This window comes from Pteropus medius, unplaced genomic scaffold (genome assembly GCF_902729225.1).
Source record: "Pteropus medius unplaced genomic scaffold, Ma_sr-lr_union100, whole genome shotgun sequence".
NCBI lineage: Eukaryota > Metazoa > Chordata > Mammalia > Chiroptera > Pteropodidae > Pteropus > Pteropus medius.
The window spans coordinates 19075805-19095451 of record NW_024351729.1 but is presented as its reverse complement, the minus strand read 5'-3'; the positions used below and the strand labels follow the sequence as shown (position 1 = coordinate 19095451).

Here is a 19647-nt window from a genome sequence, read left to right as displayed (position 1 = left end):
GGGGGGTTATGGGACAATTTTTATAAATTCTACAGTAGTATAGAATACAGTAAGTCCTGTGGCTTTACAGTAAGTTCTATGACTTTAAGTGAAGCAACGTATAACAAAACCAGTTTTATCATAGGCTAGTTGATATACACAAAAGTTTCTGTGGAATCTCATCAACATTATAATGAAAGGACGTTAAACAAAACAACTTTATTTGAGGACCTGCTACCATGTACTAGACCTTCACATTCAGTCATCAGTCACTGACTCATCCAGAGCAACCTGCAGTCCTGCAAGCTCCATTTATGCTTTAAGTACCCTATACAGATATACCATCTTTTCTCTTTTATATTTTACTTTTATGATACCTTTTCTATAAATAGATGTGTTTAGATACACAAATATTTACCATTGTGTTACAATTGCCTACAGTACTCAGAACAGTAACATGCTATATAGGTTTGTAGCCTAGGAGCAAGAGGCTATACCACGGAGCCAAGGTGTGTAGTAGGCTCTAGGTTTGTGTAAGTACGCTTGATAATGTTCGCACAATGATGAACTTGCCTAAGGGTGCATTTCTTAAACATATTCCCATCATTTAGTGATGCGTGACTGTATATGTGTATATATATATACATATATGTATACACACATATACATATATATATGTATATGTGTGTATACATATATGTATATATATATACACATATACATATATATATGTATATATGGACAAGACGTGATGACTTAAAGCTCTACTGTCAGGTTCTACCCAAGTCCCTCACATCAAACCACTTAGATATTGGTGCTGATACAGAAAAGGCCAGGAGAGTGTTTCTCAAAATGTGCTTAGTGAATCACCTTCATCAGCACTACTGGGATATTTGTTAAAATATACATTCCTGGCATCTTCAAGACAAAATTAGAATTTCTCAAGCTGGGGCCCAGGACTGTGCATTTAAACAAAACCTGTCAGATAATTCTTAGGCACACCGAAGCTAAAAAAGAAAAAAAATTGGACTAGAATTTCTTTCACCTCTCGGTCTTGTTAATTGAGATTGCCATTTTGTCCCGAGGGAAGGCCATCTTTTCTCTCTTATTAAAAGGAACAAAATACTGTAATGTAATTGGTTACAACTTTTGATCATTTGGAAAGTGAAAAACATGAAGTACAGTCACTTTGCTGATGTCCTTCAAGAATAAAAAATTCTATCTGAAATGTATACGAATAAAATCTTACTTTTATATATTCTTCTTTTCCATCAACTATGTTTCTTGATTCAGAACATATAGCATTTTTATATATTTTTCAAATAATATTTCTATAAAATGCTTAAGTTAGATTATAATTTTTTTAAAGTTTCTTATTTTCCTTTGCCTTGTAATTTGAGGTATGTTATTTAATTTCTCTTCAAAAATTATTTCTGGGTTGGTCCACTCTTGCCCTCCCAGGATTCTGACCCTCAGGGGTCCCCAAGTCTGCCTCCGGCTTTCTTGTAGTAAATTCGCAGTGGCTGAAGGGCAGTCAAATGGTCTGCAGCTACATGGAGCCCACTAAATGTACAACAGTAAAATCTGGTTTTGAGACATCTTAAAAAATGATATTATGTGAATGAATAATATTTATTTATAAACATGTATTTTAAAGTTCATAATTTACATCATCAATACAAACTTCCATCAACTAGGAATAAGAATATATCTAAAATGAAAGCTGTAATTATATAATGCAGATATAGGAATATATCTACAATGGAAGGTATCTTTAAAATCAGAATAACTATTTTTCAAATATGTAAATATATATTATTTTATCCAAAATAGCATTGGCATTTCTGAAACAAAACTTGAGATTGTTGCAAATCAGCAAGCATAAAATGAGGTGTTTTTTTGTTTTGTTTTGTTTTGTTTTGTTTTGTTTTTAGCAGTTTTAACTTGTATAGTCTGGGTAAGGAGGTGAGGCTATCATTCATATAATGCAGATCAAAAATCCAAATATCGAAGGAAAAGGAGATGTGCTTCTGCTCAAATGATCATGACTACATTTAATATAACAAAGCCCCATATCATTTCTTAACTGTTCCTTTCTAGTCACCGAGGCTGACATTTGCAGATCGCTGCAATCATATTTTCACTTTAGAAAATCTCTAAACTACTAAATTCTCCTTAGATTCCACCTGTGGGGAATAATGAATGAGTTGTTTGTTCCTTTCTTAAAAGTCCTGTACCAAGTTATCCAGGGGTAGATGTGACTTCAGAGAGCTATAGTAAGCAACTATTATTGATTGGGAGAAACTAGCTTGGTAGCAAGGGAAAAAACAAAGTAAATGATGTTTTATAAACTAAACTAAGATATTGTTACAGTGTTTCTCAAAATTATTTTATTACTGAGAGAATTGTATAGTATTTAAAGCAGTTTCTAGAGTTTTTTAGTGATTTATAAATTAAAAATTATACATATTTAAGAACTGTTACTATTATTTTCTTGATATTACATTCTTGTAAAGAAATTAGAAAATATCACAAAATTGTTGACATGAAATAGAAGACACAGAGAAGACAAGGCAAGACCCTGAGGGAGTAATTCAATGCATTCTTTACTCAGAAAACAGGCCAATAATATATCATAATCCTTATTCTAAATGGAGTTAGGTATCAAAAAAAAAAAACCAGAATAATAGGAGTTTATGTATAGATGAGCAGTATATACACCTAGAACTCTAATTTATTGTAATTACAATAAGGGAAACTCTACAAATATATATATATATAATATATATATTATATATATATACACACAAATATATATATATATGTGTGTGTGTCACATAGATATATGCACACATACATGTAAAATACTAAAACTATATTTATATATAAACTATATATTATTTATAAACTATTAACATTTTTTTCTAATAAAAATCTAAATTCTTTCTCTGATACAATTGGGTAACATCAATAACCTAAGCAACTAGGCCTATGCATTGTTTCTTCAGATGAATGAATCTTTGGGTATGAAGTCTGCTATTCAAATGAACATAGACCAGCACTGCTACCAGGTAAATGAATTATTCTAACCCCATGATTTGAAATACAAGGCTTTTCCTCTCTCTTCTATTACACTATTTTTCCCTCCAGTTGTCTATTCAATATCTAATATTTTAGACAAAAATAGAGGAAAAAAATACAGGCACATCATAACCTACTCATCTCCCAAAGGACTCCTCTAATAATACCATCACTTTTGGAAGTTATGATTTCAACATATGAATTGGAGGGGAACACAAACATTCAGGGCATAGCATTCTCTTTATAAGACTAAGTGTTTCTAAGTGTTTCTAGGAAGAAGAATATTGGCAGGAGACCCAATTCAATCTCCTTGTTAACTAGATATTTCGGTGTATGAACTACTGACATTTTCTAGGAAGAAGATAATTTATCTATAAAATGCACTTCACAGGATGTTCTAGCAAAGGATAAACTATAGAACCCAAAATCTAAGAAGCTCAGCTCCCTAGAAAATGTAATGCTAGCTATACAAGTGTTGGAGCTATTAAATAAGGGTGTTTCATAATTTAAATATTCCCAATGACTGCATGAGGTTATCCCAAGATCCTCATACAGAGATCTCATCTACCTAGAATTATTGGCCAGAAGTGTGTGTCTAATATCACAAAGCAGGATCTGGGGAGCTGTCTTTGGTATACTAGATCCTTCTCTCTGCTTTGAGCTTTTTGACATTATCTAGTAAATCTTCATACTAGGTCGGATATCTGATTCATGGAAGTGTACTTAAAAAATTCACACTTTTATGTTAGCTCACTGCCCTCGAGAAATTGTTTTCTATTAACAACATAGATTTTAAGACTTCTTTTCACTCACTATATTATGAAAGTAAAAATAGGCTACATTTCACCATAACTATACTCTTAAAAGGTGACTATGGAAGGTCTTTTTTAATGCTGAGCACTTTAATGAACTTGAGTAGATAAATTAAGAAAAGAAACTTAGGAGAGCTGCATTGTTCTCTATATCAGAAAGAGAAGACTTTGGGATGTTATAACACAAATCAAGAGGTACAAAAAAAAAAGAAAGAAAGAAAGAAAAGAAAAAAGAAAATGAAGCTAGTGCTATATTTGTAGTCTGCTAAAATCTTAAAGTCTACTAAATATCAGAAAATTATTGGATTATGTGTATTTCTTATAAAAACTCACCCAAGGGATAGACTTTTTCTATGATGAGACATGGGGAAAAAATAGAGACATGGTGCTTGGACACAGAGAGAACAATGAAGACCAAAAAAATATGCAAATTAGAGATAAGGATTTTATTTTTACATCTTCATGTGATGAAATTATACATTTGAAGCAAGACTTAATCAGGTCTCCAAGCTCTAGAGGACTTCCAGCCGATAGGTTTTGATATACTTGTATGTGTTTGTGTATATTATTTGAAAATAATGGGATTAAATGGCATCTTCTATAGTTTAGCCTACTTTTTATTTAAAACTATTTCAGAAAAAGTCTTTCTATGTGTGCAAAATCAGAGAAATGATTATAGAAAAGAGAAATTATATAGGATACAAGGAGTCGAGTTTTCAAGACAAAAATCAAAAGGAAGAAAGTTTTCCCCTTTGGATACTGTGTGGTGAAGGGAAAAAGAAACAAGAGAGAGAAATTTAGAACTTTGTAAAATAACAGAAAATAAAATCCATCTCCTCACAATATGCTCACCACTACCACCCCGAAAAAGAAATCCACTCAAAAAATTGTTTTTTCACACTGACCAAAGAGGGCATTTTTGAACCTTTAATCTCATAAAACACCATAAATCACCAGTCAAGGCAAATGTAAATGCAGAAGTACAAACCGTCTTCATTTATTAAAAACTACTATAAAATAAACTAGAAAATAAGAATATAAACAATTCAGTTGATAAACACCCGCTCTACAACCAACTGAAACCAACTGAAAAATAAAACCCAAAAACTACAAACACCAAACCAAGTTAATTATCCTCTACCAAGTAAGACTGATGATGCACTTTTGAGATGATGTGTCTAGGGCAGGGGTGGGGGAGGGAAACAAAAACAAAAAAAATTGAGCCATAAATTCAAAAACTAATAAAAGAAAGATAACAGAAAGATTTTAAAAAGACAAAATCATATAAACAATGAAAACTAATTACAATGTGCCCAAGGAAGAATGGATTCAAATGGAAGCATAATAAGGTTCATCTAAAAATAATAGAAAAATAACAAAAGAAATGAAAATGATATAAGGAAAGAAATTAAAAGAGTCAGAAATGAAGTGGTTAAAATGGAAAATAGGCAAATGACATCCAATTTAGTATAATGGGAGTCTCTAAAGAAAGATGATTAAAACAATTGAAAAGAATTAATTTTAAAAGGACTATCTAAGATAACCTTTCAGAAATAAAAGAAGTTATGAATCTACATAGTGAAAGGCCATACTGCATAAAAGAGAAAATTGACCATTAATGATCAATTCAAAGTGATATTATGGTAAAAACACTAAATTTCACAAATAAAAAAGATTATGTAGATTCCAGTAAACAGATTGATAGGCAATGAGGGCAAGATAATTGGCATCAGATTTCTAAAAACCTACATTTGAAATAAAGGACCAGAAGAAAAGAATTTTTAAATAATTCAAGGATATAAAATTTAACCAAGGATTTCATAATTACCTACATTGCCATTCAAAAATCAATGCTATCAAAAAAGAGTTTTAAATGCTCACAGAATCTAACTAAAAGATGAAGTGAGAAATTTCAGCAGTAAGACTGGTGATGAGATTTTAATATATTTAATTGTTGATTTAAGACTAAAACAATAAGATTAAGGGTGGAATAATAATATTTTATGATATCTGCTACATATATGTGCTCTATTTTCTCCAAAGCAGAAATAATGCAACTAAAAGTGAAAGGAAGAGAGGAAAAGGGAAATTATTGTTTTGTAGGCAATAGGTTGGAACCAAAAGTATGTCAATCAAAACTACAAATGACATGGTAGCGTGTTAAAAAAGAAATGAGGAAAATAAAGGAATTAAAGAAGAAATAAGTAAAAAGCTCATAGAACAAAAAATCTTTCCTAAACACCAAAATAATTTAAAAACAGCCAAAAAACCACTTCATATTGAAAAATACAGCAAATATAACATACTATGTAGTAATTATTACATAATATTACATATCACGTAATAGTGAATATATCTTCTCAAGCATTCATGAAACCATTATAAAATCTGATCATATATTAAGTCACAGAAATAAGTTTCATAATAATAAATATTATGATTAAAACCTTAACATAAACAATTATTAAAATGATAGAAAGGTAAAAAGGTCATTTTTACTGAAAATAACAAAAATGTTTTATTAAACAATTCTCGAGTGAATGTGGAAATACAAAACACAATTAAGGAACATATTTTAAAAGAATGAAAATGAAAACATAACACACATATACATAGGTGTATGTCAGAATATATCAATATTCTTTACTAATCAAAATAAAAGAATATATCTAAATAAATTATCTGCTTATTCTAGAAATATAAAAAATAAACTAAAAGAAAATGCAATGGAGGACATACTATAGATATAAGTAGAATTTAATGTAGTAGAATTGTTCATGTTTCACAGACAGAAAAAATGAAGATATAAAACAAAAAAGGTGGCAAATCCTAAAACTGAACCCAAACAGAAACAAATGACCCAACATATTTCAAATAAATAACATTTGAATAAATAATGTTAACAGGGAGACGGGAGATCTAACCCAAATAATTGTTGAACACAGCAATAGTTGGGCTATATGCCTTCAGGCTAAAGACAAGAAGAACTCTAGACAGATATTGAATGCTAATTAGTAGGCTTCCTTTCTTAAAGATCTAGGTTAGTAATACTGAAACTACTTTTAGTACATTATAAGATTGAACATATAAGTAAATATATTGTAGATAATGAGAGCTATGTTTGTCACTGGCAGAGAGAAGACTTTTAAATAAGGAAAGGGAAAAAATAGAATGAATTCTGTTATTAGATTGGAAGCTGAGATCTCAGTGTGAATCCATGGTTTTTAATATAGCTAGTTAGCTGCATAGATAGATATAGAAGTATGTGTACAAATTTATAAATATATTCATCTTTATAACTATTTCTAGATCTGTTTATTGAGAAAGACTAGAAGCAATGACTCTTCTGCTGTGATGTGAATATGTAGAACCCAGATTTTGATCTCTAATAACATTATCCACTAAAAAATCCAAATTTCATAGAGAAGTGGCTGATTTCAGTGTTAGGGCAAAGAAAACACATAATGAGCCTGAAACATCTCGTGTTAGAAGTGAGGGAAGTACTTAGAGAATTGTGTCAAAATGACACTGTGGCCACCTTTCATTAGCCAAGAATGGAACAGTTTGAGCACTAAAAAAACATAAAGGAGCATAATTTATTGAACAAAATAGAAATACATTACTCCACTTCGATATAAATAAAAAATTAGAGAAGGGAAAGCTCTTCTTTTCAGTAGAATACCAACTAATAAATGAAGAAGAAATGATAGAATTAGAAAATCACCACGGATAACCACAGTAATAATAATAGATGAAAATGAGAATTATCAATGGATGTTAAAATGAGGAGGTGAAATTTTTAGAAGACACAGGATATGTAGTAGTCGCAAAGTGACAAGACATTTGTTAATTACAAAATGAAATACTCAGTTCTACAGTGGAAAGACTAGAGTCTACCATAACTAAAGAATCAAAGTTAATATCACCAGTAATGAGAAAGATCAGCATGTGCCTCTTGATATAATCTCCTAAGAAATCATCACTTCTGAGGTATTCTGTTAAAATTTCATTAGCTGAATTTCGTCAAGAGCAAATACCAAAAGTAAAATGTCAATATAATGAAACACAAAGAAAGACTGAAGAACTTTTCCAGATTATAGAAAACTAAAGAGACAGTTGAATGCGACATATGATCCTGGGTTTTCTTTTGTCATATGGCATTATTGGGGCAGTTGGACAAATTTGAGTAAGGTCTGTAGATTATATAATTGTATTAACGCCAATTTACTGATTTGGATAATTTTTTTGGATAATTTGTTTAAGAGCATGTCTCTGTTTTCAGATATTACACAATTAATTATTTATGGGTTAAGGGATATCATGCCTAGAATTTACTCTCAAGTATTTGAGGAAAACATATATACATGTGTATATTCAGAAAGAGAGAAAAGAATAAAGCATATATAGTAAAATGTAACACTTGGAGAACCTGGATGAAGTGCATATTGTATTATTCTTGTAGCTTTTCAGTAAGACTGAACTTCTGTCTAAATGAATGAATGGATGATTAAATAGATGAATAAATGAATGGATAAATAAGACCTTTTGCCACCTCCACTGCTACTATCTTGTTTCAAGCCCCCCGACGTCTACTGCTTGGATTATTGTCTCTCTGTCTCCTTTCAGTCTGTTCTCAACAGGACAGCCAGAGCAATTCCTTGAAAATATAAATCAGATGATGTTATTTCTCTCCATTTAACTCTATGGAGAACCCATGTCTTTTTCATACTGTACCAAAATAACTTGTTTATATGTTTTCCAACCACTAAATTATAAATTCCTCAAGGAAAGAACTGCACTTTATGTTTTTCTCACTTCTTCTTGCTCACACCTACATACTCATCAGAGTACTGACACTCCAAAAATGTTTATTTTGTGAAATTAATCTGTTTAGCACTAATCATGGGGAAAACACATGACCATACATTTGCTGCATATTTCACCTATTTTACAAGTTTATTAATTGTTACATAATTTACCTTAATTTGGTTCACGCTGTTTTGATCAAAAACATTTCACTTTTCTTATCATTGCAGGAAAATGACACAGGGCCTTTGACTTCTGAGTCCCATTTCATGTCTTTCTCTATTGCCTGAATTACCTGAAAATATTTTTGTGGCACAGGAATTTTCTCTCTGTTAATAATTTCTCAGGTCTCTAAACAAGTAGTATTTTTTCTGATTTTTCATATAACAGCAAAAAGGTATCTGCATCATGGATATTTCTGTTCCTGAGGCTTACATTATGCCAGAAGAAGTTAAAAAAAGGACCACTCAGAATATTTACTCATCCACAGTCCATATATCTCAACTTTCTCAAACCAGAAACCCTTATTATACGTTCAAAGGACGTTAACATCAAAAATAAACACAGAATTAGGGGTTTAATTTTATTTTTGTCTTTTCTAAATTCATTTTCTTATATTCTCAGGATTTGATCTTTACTAAGGGCTTACAACATGTGATTTTCCCAGAATTCAAACTGTGAATCTGATTGTGCCTTCTAGATGACTATCACACTTTAAATTCTCCCTAGATTTACTCTAGATTGGTACAAATACAGCGTTTTTGGCAAAGTCTCCCTTTTCCCTCTAAACCGGCTGAGACTCCAAGCAGCTGTATTCCTGCTTCTATGTTACTGATATAAATGATCATTATATCTCCTCAGTATGCTCATACATTGTCAGCTTCCTATTATTCATTCTGCATTTCAAGGCTGGGTTCGCTTGTGACTATTGACAAAAATGATTAATTAAGAAAGCAGCACCAGATTCACCATTTGTAAAATACATGCTTACACTAACAGTACATTTGGTAGGAGAGCATAAGGAGCTCTGAAGCTCTTTAAAATCTTTTGTTTTTGTAATGCTAGACAAAGTGGGAGTCATAAAGGCAAAGAAGGGTAGAATAAGACCAAAAGGGCCATTCATCACTTTTGCCTAATTCCTAGGAACATTCTTGGACCTTTTTCTTTGTCAAGCAGACATGAGCAACTTGATTCAAGGGTCTTTGCCTGGCTTTGTGTGGAACCCTCCTAAAACATATCTGGAAAGAAATACTTTCAAGGTCATTTATTTGGGAGGTGAACCCAGGAGGACATGCAAGGGAGTGAGAAAAGTGAGACAAAGAAGAGTAAAAGCCAACAAAGGATGTGCTATGGGCACACTATGAGCAGCTAGGACTAGGACCCACTGAGGACCCTATTGGAACCATATAAAATATATTTCACAATTGTCCAACTCGGGGACAGGGATGGTAAACTATTTATCCCTGTCTTCCATCTGTCTCCAAAGGCATTAACTTTCTCCACTCAAGCCTAGTAAATTGTGGCATCTAAGAAAACTCCTAGGGAAGGAAATCTCTGAGAGATGCAGATGTGAACCCTTGAGGTGGGAAGTTGATGATGGCCCTGGGACCTGTCCAGCAAGGCTGCAGGTAGACACAAGGCTATGGGGTGAGGTATCAACAGCATCTGCTATAGTCTCCTAGCTTTATTTTCGTGGCTGACCCAGATTATATGCATTATCTCTGAACACAGAGCTGTTACAGTGAACACTTATAAGGTTGCATTCACTCGAAAGGTATAAGTCATAAGTAGATATCTGTGCTTTATTTATTTAATTTCAGATGAACTCTAATTCATTAATATGGCACCAAAACACCAGCATTTCTTTATGTAATACATATAAAAGAATACACAAATTAACAATGATTATTTTCAAGGTCAATACATGACTCCAAAATAATAAAAATAAATGTCTTAAACTTATGTGTGTTTTACTTTTGTTTTACCTTTCTGTGTGACTGAGTAATCTGCTTCCTTTTGAAAGTCAGGTTAGTAGGTAAGGGCTTCTAGTTAAGATTGAGTGAGTCTTGTTTGTGGGGCAATTCCACATCTTCCAAGCCCCTGCCCGTTAATGTACTTGTCTCCATATTCTTTCCTTCTTCGTGTGTGTGTGTGTGTGTGTGTGTGTGTTTGGCTTTTCTTCTCTTTAACCATCTCCTCTCTGCTCTCATTCCAATCAAGCCACTGTCATCGCTTGCATAAATGGGTTACAATAGCTACACTTGATTTTTCTTCTTCCACCATTGTTTCCCCTCGTTCTAAACTTTGGACTCATAAAAGGTAGTCATTTCTTTGCTCAGAACTCTCCAATATCTTACAACATGACCTCAGGAAAGGGCAAAGTCATCAAAATGACCTACAAGACTATGGAACTTGCTCCCATTCTTCCTACCCACCAACTCCTCTCTGGCTTCATTTTATATTTTCCTACTGCTCTTCCCTTCACTCATCCACTCCTTACTCCCTGTCTGTTCCTCAAACACACACTGGTCACGCTCCTACCCTACAGATTTTATAGTTGTGTTTTTTCCCTCTGAAATACTCTTCCCCCAGATACTTAAAGGGTTCCCTCCCAAATCTTCTTTAGGCCTTTGTTCAAATTTCAAATTTTATCTTAATTACAATTGAAGTGTCCTTCTTCCTCACCAAACGCTTTTTCTCTTATTTCCTTGATTGTTTTCCTCTATAACATAACATATTTCGTCTAACATATTATTCATCTAATTTATTTTTTCATTTGTCTTTCTTGACAAAAATCTCCCCAAAGGCAAGGATTTTTATTTTTTGTCTTTTTAAAAAAATTATTATATCTATAGAACTTAGAATAGTGCCTACTACATATTAGGCATTCAATGCTCACATGTTTATTGATTAAATTATATTCAGTGGTAGATTAATATTAAATAATATATAAATTTCATTAACATATTTAAATGTTATGACATGCACGTTAAATTTAAAATCTTGGTTTAAGGCACTTGATATAAAATTGTGCCAGGATTATCAGGATATATGTAATATCTACAAAGATACAGAAAGAGACAAAGCATGCAAAAACATTAAAATACTAATAAACAACCTAATTGTTCATTTTGCTGAGCTGAGAATCTTTTTCAGGCACTAGCACATGACAAGTTATAGTTTAGCTTCATGGAGTAGTGATTGATTATGAAAAGGCAGAGAAAACATTTTCTACATGCCCCACCATCTGCCCACTGACTCCAAGTCTTGTGGCCTCTGTGAACTAGCACATTGACAGCAGTGTGGCTCAAATCCCATGAGCTGAGGCAAGATATATAATATACTAATTCTCTCTCTGGCATTCCATACTTCACATTCTATTTTATGTTCCTCTCAAACTCACCACTATTTTCCTACAGTCAGATATGGCAAATCCCAGAGGATATAGAAAATATGGCAAAGACATCACTAGTTTGTTGTAATCTGAGAATTGAAATAGAATGATTTAAATACAGTAGTGTGCTAGCTTCCCCAGATCTCACACTGTCATCCAACCACCGACAGATGCGGCAAATCACAGAAAACAACTGAGAAGAAAGTAGGGAAACTGGAGGCTAATATTACAACAAATATATATATATATATATATAAATTTTATATATAATATCACATATATAATATATAATTATATATATTTTATATATATAACAAATTATATGTATCTATTTGTCAAAATATATATAATTAGTGAACTAAAAGAAAACAATCATGAATTATATCATTAAAAGAATCATAATAAATTTTGAGATGCACTAATTTCCCAAGAGAAAGAGAAAAAATAAAGTAACTGAAATTTAATGAAAACATTCAAATAGTTTGAATTTTAAAAAATAAATCAGTTAACCAAACTAAGTTTTTAAAAAATTGTCCAAAACTCTATGTCAAATAACTTAAATGTTGATTAAAGGTTACATAAAATCTAATGTTAATAGTAGCATGCATATCAAAGGTATGCTTAAAGAATATATAAAACATTTCAAAAATATTAATAATTATATAATTCTATATTAAAAGATAGATAAGATAATTTTAATTTATCTAATTGACAAAAACTAAGTGACAAGAAAGTCTAAGTGTGGGAAAATGGGCACACTACTGAAATGCTTGAGGGAATACATAAATAGGTATGATCAACATTTTATAGAGCCTTTGTAAGAATGATTTATTTAAGTGCTTTTTAAAAATCTATAAATGTATCTCAATAAAATGAATCGACAGGTATAAAAAAAGGCACCTACAAGGATGTTTTCTGTAGTCTGATTTAGAGCATCAAATACATAATAAATAGTATAAACATCCATTAGTAAGAGATTGTCCAAGTGAACAATGCTACATCAGAATACTTAATTCTAATGCATTATGGTACACTGACAATGAGAATGGGAGTGTATATCCAATAAAATATTTGCTAGCTATTATCTCCTACCAAAAAAATAAAAAAATCTTTTTAGAAGGTTTGGAGAAAAAATCCAATAACCCATGAAAACTAAGTAACAGCAAACATTGTCAAATCCCTAATAGGAACTGTCTCATCAGGACACTACCTTTGGTAAATTTTAGTTTAATAACACCATAATCACGAATAATTTCTGCCTGATCTTCTGTCTTTGTGTTATACTCCCTCCAGTTCACAGTTCTAGGTAAGCATGCCCCTATACTAAGTTCCCAGAAATGGTAAAAACAAACCAACTAACTAACAAAACTAGCAAACAAAAAAAAAACCCCATACCTTTTCAGCCTGTCTCCCACCAAGTTTCATATGGATATTGTTGGTTTTCCCCCCAAATGAGAATATTTATTAGATACTAGGTAGTCAAAACAATACATTCATTTCTGTATCTTTTACACCAATTTATAATTTCATTTTTTTGTATGACTAAAATTGAGATTTTTTTTTTGCCTTTAAACACAAAATTGCCACAAATGTGTGTCTGATTTTACTTCAGTTTACTAAGTAAGAATCCAGGGACTCTGCTATATAATGAGTATACAATACACAAGGCAGCTTGTCTTCTTTTTCAATGTTTCCTTTATTGAATAAAAGGCTTGACTATAATTAATGGTGAAAAAATGAGTATATGGAGTATTCATAATTATCCATTTGAAATGTATTTTAATTAATAATTTTCTGGTGCTATGGAGCTACATAACAAGAGATGGAGTTTTACTTCACACTGATAAAAACCACCAAGGGATGTCAGAAACACTTGCCAAAAATGCTGTACTTAATTTCTAGTTTTGTCACTGGTATCTAAAGATTATAATTAACATATAATGCCACAATGAATTCAAAGTTAAGACTATCTTAAAGTGTTGCCAAGTCACAACTATTGAAGCATTAATGGGTTGAATGTATAAAAGAATAAATAACAAGTGACAAGATTATTCCTAAATAATTTCTATATGCTGAACTAAAATTAGGGGACTACAAGCAATATAGGTCAAATAAACACTTATATGGAAATTGGAACTGCAAATTGATGCAATGAATTACGGTCACTGAGTTCTTTAAAGTGACAGCAACAGACGAAACACTGGGTGAAGCTATCTACAATGGAATTGTTCAATTTCACTAAGTGTCATTTAACCCATCCTAAAGAGACAGAGCTACACATCATTAAAAGACTTGCCACTAGCATTCTCAGCTACCATTAAAAGGATAAATAACTTCTTTTTTGACTTGTAAATACATACTCCCAGTGTTAACACTGTGATTTAATTATTTCCATTTAAAAAGGAATGCTGAACTTTACAGATATTAAATATCATGCCTTACTACACACAATTAGGAAGCAAAAAAACCTGTATCTGTATTCAAACTTTATTCTATCTGATTTTAAAGTCTATATATTACCTATACTATACTCAAGGCAGAAAAGGCTGAAGACAATGCACTGGGGTTTCCATTTGGGCAAACATTCTATCATGGGTATCCTCAGTATTCTTACACAATGATCCTATATCATGTTCAATTCAAATAGGTCCCAATATTTACTCTGCCAAGAGACTAGACCTAGATTCTACCACATCTGAAAAGGTGAAATCTATGGATTTTAAACTAAATAATCATGTTTTGCCATACATTAATCTTTACTCTTCCCTAAGAACATAATCATGATAAAGGAGGCAAGGTGTTGAAGTTGATTTAGACATAGAGGGTTTCTATTTTATTCAGAACAGCATCAAACCCAGTGTCATGGCAGATGCTTACAAATGCATTTTGACAATCAGATTTTATTTAATGTCATGTTAAAATAGAGATAGTAAATAGCAGTAAAAGAACATAGATTTTGATGCCATCGAAATATTACATTTTTTTCAAAGCCTGACATACCCAGATACAAAAATCTAGTCTTTCCATCGCTGGCAACTGTAATACTACTTATATTAATAGCAAAGGAAAAGAAGAAAAGAATGATGGTATTCGTGATACATGTGCAGAGATTTTATGTGGTGTCTATGAGATATATAAAGAAATGCAACATTTTATGTGTTAAATAACAATGTTTTAAAATCTTACATTGAATTGATTTATTTAATATATGATCATTTTACTGCATATTAAAAATATTTATTTTTAATTTTTAGGAACAGCGGATTTTCTCAGATAAAATGCTTTTCTACATAAAAAGGAAAACATCTGATTTAGGGTCTCTCCCTTCCTCCCTCCCTTCCTTTCTTCAACATCTATTGAGCAGCTATTATGCCAACCATTATGAAATTAGAGAGGAAAGCTCAGAGTTTCATGACAGACAAAATATTAGTAGGCAAACAACTCTAATGTGATATGGTAGCTGCTACAAAATACATTCTTATATGTATCAATTTTCTCAGCACTTTATATGATTAATCATTTCATTGTATTGCACTCTTACATAGGTACTACTACTACTATTTGTATTTTACAAATGAGGAAATTGAAATACAAAGATTTTAGACAATTCGTGCCAAGACTACACTACTCATAAGCACCAGCATTTGATTTTGAATCTAGATAGAATGGCTGTACACCATTACTGTGCTTTAATGTCTGATATAAATATAAGTTAATATGGGATATAAGCCCGGGATTGTATAGAAACAATTAAGTACATTTATTTTTCAAACACTTCTGCTTATACCACAGTATTGAAGCTGTTAGTTATTACACATGAAAAGTTATTTACCAAGTTGGTAAGGCTTGTCTTTTTGTGAAAAAAAAAATCATTTATCAAGTTCAATATTTTAAATACTTTATTAAAAAAATCAGTAAAATTCCATGTGGTACAAAGTTTTCTTGGTTGCCTCTTGGGATGTCTAATCTAGAAGTGCAAACATGGAGAGCATTTAGGGAAGGTGATATAAGTCTTTAAGAATAGAAGCAAACTCACAAGTTGTAGGCAGAAAAGGTGTGTGAGGTAGAAGAAATAGCAAAAGGGAAAGTTTTCAAAAGATCATTGTATATATTGGTTAATTTCACATAGTTAGGGCTTAAGTGTGTTTAATAACTGATAGTAGCTGACATTTACTTAGTGAGGGAGAGTAAGTGTTTGCATAGGGTATGTGCAATATACAGGTCATTGAATCAAGATCTCCAAAGCAAGCTGCATCACAATATCTGGAAAACAAGGTAGTGAGGATTTTTTCAAGTATTGCAATGTATTATTGCAATTTGAAAGACTAAATATTTTCTTTTTTTATTGTTGTTGCTTTATGCCTACAGCACCTGGTCTTCTTAGGTGGTCTCCCATCCAAGTACTAAACACACCTGACCCTGCTTAGCTTCTGAGATCAGACAGGATTGGGCTTGTTCAGGGTAGCATGGCCATAAATTGGATATTTTCAAGATGGTTAATTTTATGCAAACTAGTCCTTTGATGATTATAACCTTCACAATCTTTTGTATTAAATCAGAGAGTAACCAAGAAAATGTTTCATACCACCGCAGAATTTCACTATTATAGTTTAGCAAAGCACTTTTTGGAAAGTTGACCTTAAAGATGAGTTATGCTTTTTATCCCCCAAAACACAAGTAATCCTAATTTGTTGACATTTTATTTGATGACAAACATTTGTCAACCATGTGCTATAAGCAGATATTTTTGAAAATAATAATACAGTTAATCATCCCATCAAAGTAAAGGTGACATTTTAACAGTAAACAAAAAAGGAACCAGTTTTAAAAGAAATTTGCTCTACGGAACATTTGATAACACTTGTTTGAAAGTATTTTCTCTGCCAAACCTATGTAAAGGCAATCACCTTTAAAAGCTCTTGAATCAGACTCTTTAAAAAATGTAGGGACAGAATTTTCTACTTTGTTTTAAAATATTTGAAAACTTCTGAATGGTTTACAAGACCAACAGATCAACCATAGGATGAAAGAAATGCCTAGGAAAATTTCAACAAAAATGCCTTTGCATAATTGGGATGCATTTGACGATCCAGTATCTAACTGATAGCTACAGACCATGATACACTTTTCCCTTTAGATTTCTATATCTTTGCAAGGGACCATTTGCAGCTCTGACAATTGCTAAATACAAGCGTAGATCCAACATGTGAATTATTTAATTACAGTGTTAAAAATTTTTGAAAATATAAGCATATTGAATAATCTTTTTTTTTCACTGAAATGTCATTTTAACACTATTCTGATTTTGCAGTGAGAAGCCACAAAAAATTGGAGGCCACAAAATAACAATATAAAATTGAGGTTGGAGGGTTGGCTTGCTTCCTGATTCTGTCACTGGCCAGTTGGCCAATCTTGGGCAACTTATTTTACTCTTCTAAGTCTTTGCTTTTCCAATTCCTAATATAGATAACACTGATAATTCCAGTAAGCATTACACAGATGTTATAGTTAAGCAATGGCACGTAGTAGGTATTAAATAAGTGTTAACCATAAAATCACCTCTTGGAAGAGTAAGCTTTGGCACAAAAAGCCAAAGGCATATTTATACCGAGTATATAACAATTACTACATTATTTTAAGATAATTTATCTTTATGTCTGCTCCTCAATAGACGATTTGCTCAGAGGGAAGGAACTCTGTCACAGTCAACAATCCAGAAGCCAGAATATTGCCTGGCTCAAAGAGCTTCAGCAATTATTACTAAATTGAGCGTGGCTGAGGGATAAAACCTAGAGAGAGAAGATACAAGCTTTGCCTTTGTTTCCACATTCTGGCTTTTGAATAATGCCAGGCTCCTCTGGAAGTCCACCAGATCTCACCTTGAGAAAACAATAAGCCTCTGCAAGGTACAAGTTGAACTACGGGGCCAACAATGGCGAAAGCACCGGGTAGAACCCAAGAGTTTAACTTTTTTGGTGAGTTCTTAGTTTCTCCACTTTATAGGAACTCACAGTGATGAGTGACTGGATTTTGGCTAAGGCTATGTCAGGACAACACCGTATATTGGACAAGAGCCTACCGTTAGTCTAGGGAGCAAGACACAGCCACCAAAGGCAGTTCAGGCCATGAACTCTCTGTGTCTGATTCATCACAAGAGACAAAATGTCAGCAACTTTGACCATTGCTAACCCAGCTCTGAACAACTCACAGATGTATTACTCATCCTATTCTATGTTTTACTGTACTTTGAGCACACTCTTTTTTTAAAACATATCAAAAGCCTTAACATTTTCATTGGACTTTTGAATGACTAATAATCTCATTGCGTTTATTTTAAATGGGCTTCCAAATCACTGATGTACGTTGGGATTTTTCTTCTCGTTTTTTGAGAGGGCATTATAAGTTTCCATTAAATGTCCTATATTATTATATTTTCTGGCAATATTACAATCTTATTTTTCAATTTTAATAAAATGATTATATTGTTTCATAACTTTGAGGAATAATACTCTACATGTAGTCTTATAAAATAGAGTGATTTCATGAGTTTCCAAACTGCAAGCTATTTAATAACCTCCATTTGGTAATTATAGAGATTTATATCCCTCTCTTCATCTCTCACAAAATTCAGAGCTGATCTGTCCAGTTGACTTAGTGACTGACTGAGAGGTCTGCACACTCATCATCTTTGACAATAAGCTGTTAGGTTAGGTTAATGATTTAAGACTAGTATATGTTTGGGAATGGGAGAAAGAAGTTTAAAACTAATTTATAGGAATATAATCCACTGGTCATTTTCATGTTTCATCAAAAAATATTTTAGAGGTTGTTTCAATACTAACTGGTCACATTAAGGTGACAAAATGTACTTGTTCTTGCTTTACTAAGAAGAGAAAAAAGTCCTTCATTTCCTTTTAGGTTCAGACTTTAGTGTAACTTGACAGCTTATCATTTATTAAGGAATTAATGTAACTTAAAGTTATAAAGATCAGCATACTATGGTTATAATTAATGTCACAAATCGAATAATATCATTCATATCGACATGTTGTGCAGTTTTTACTGTTACATAGAACTATAGCTATCCTGGTTACTCTTTTCAATATCTCAACTGTGAAGATTATTTTATTTTTAACTCCTTCATGAACCACTGGGATATAAAGGACTTAATAATTTCATATTATATAAACAACATATAATACGTACCTTTCAAAAAACTGTAATATGAATTTTTAAAAATATGCTTATTTCAAAGCTTTGTCTTGTGTCTTACATAAATGAGGTAAATCTACAACAAAATCACCAGAAGTACCTAAGGTAACTTTAGTGAAATTACTCTGTTGATTGTAGAGTTGTTGTGATACATTATTTATAGAATTTTATAGGAATATTTTAGTTAATACCTTGCAATGTCTAATTATTAAGAACTTAAGTGAATATTCCTTTGTTTTACATACAAATTCTATATTACATAGATACCAATTTAAATATATATTTTTACCAACTGATTTGAAAATATTTTCAGAAAATAAACAAATTAAATCAACTTTATTTCTGGTCATTGATGCAATTATC

The 19647-nt window shown here is 31.9% G+C and overlaps 1 protein-coding gene and 1 pseudogene across 1 annotated transcript in view; both read right to left on the bottom strand.

The window, feature by feature from the left end:
* LOC120587738 (sperm-associated antigen 16 protein-like) overlaps positions 1-19647 on the bottom strand; it is a 448498-nt gene that overhangs the window by 261505 nt on the left and 167346 nt on the right. The window lies entirely within an intron of this gene.
* Positions 16432-16550, bottom strand: LOC120587885 (uncharacterized; annotated as a pseudogene).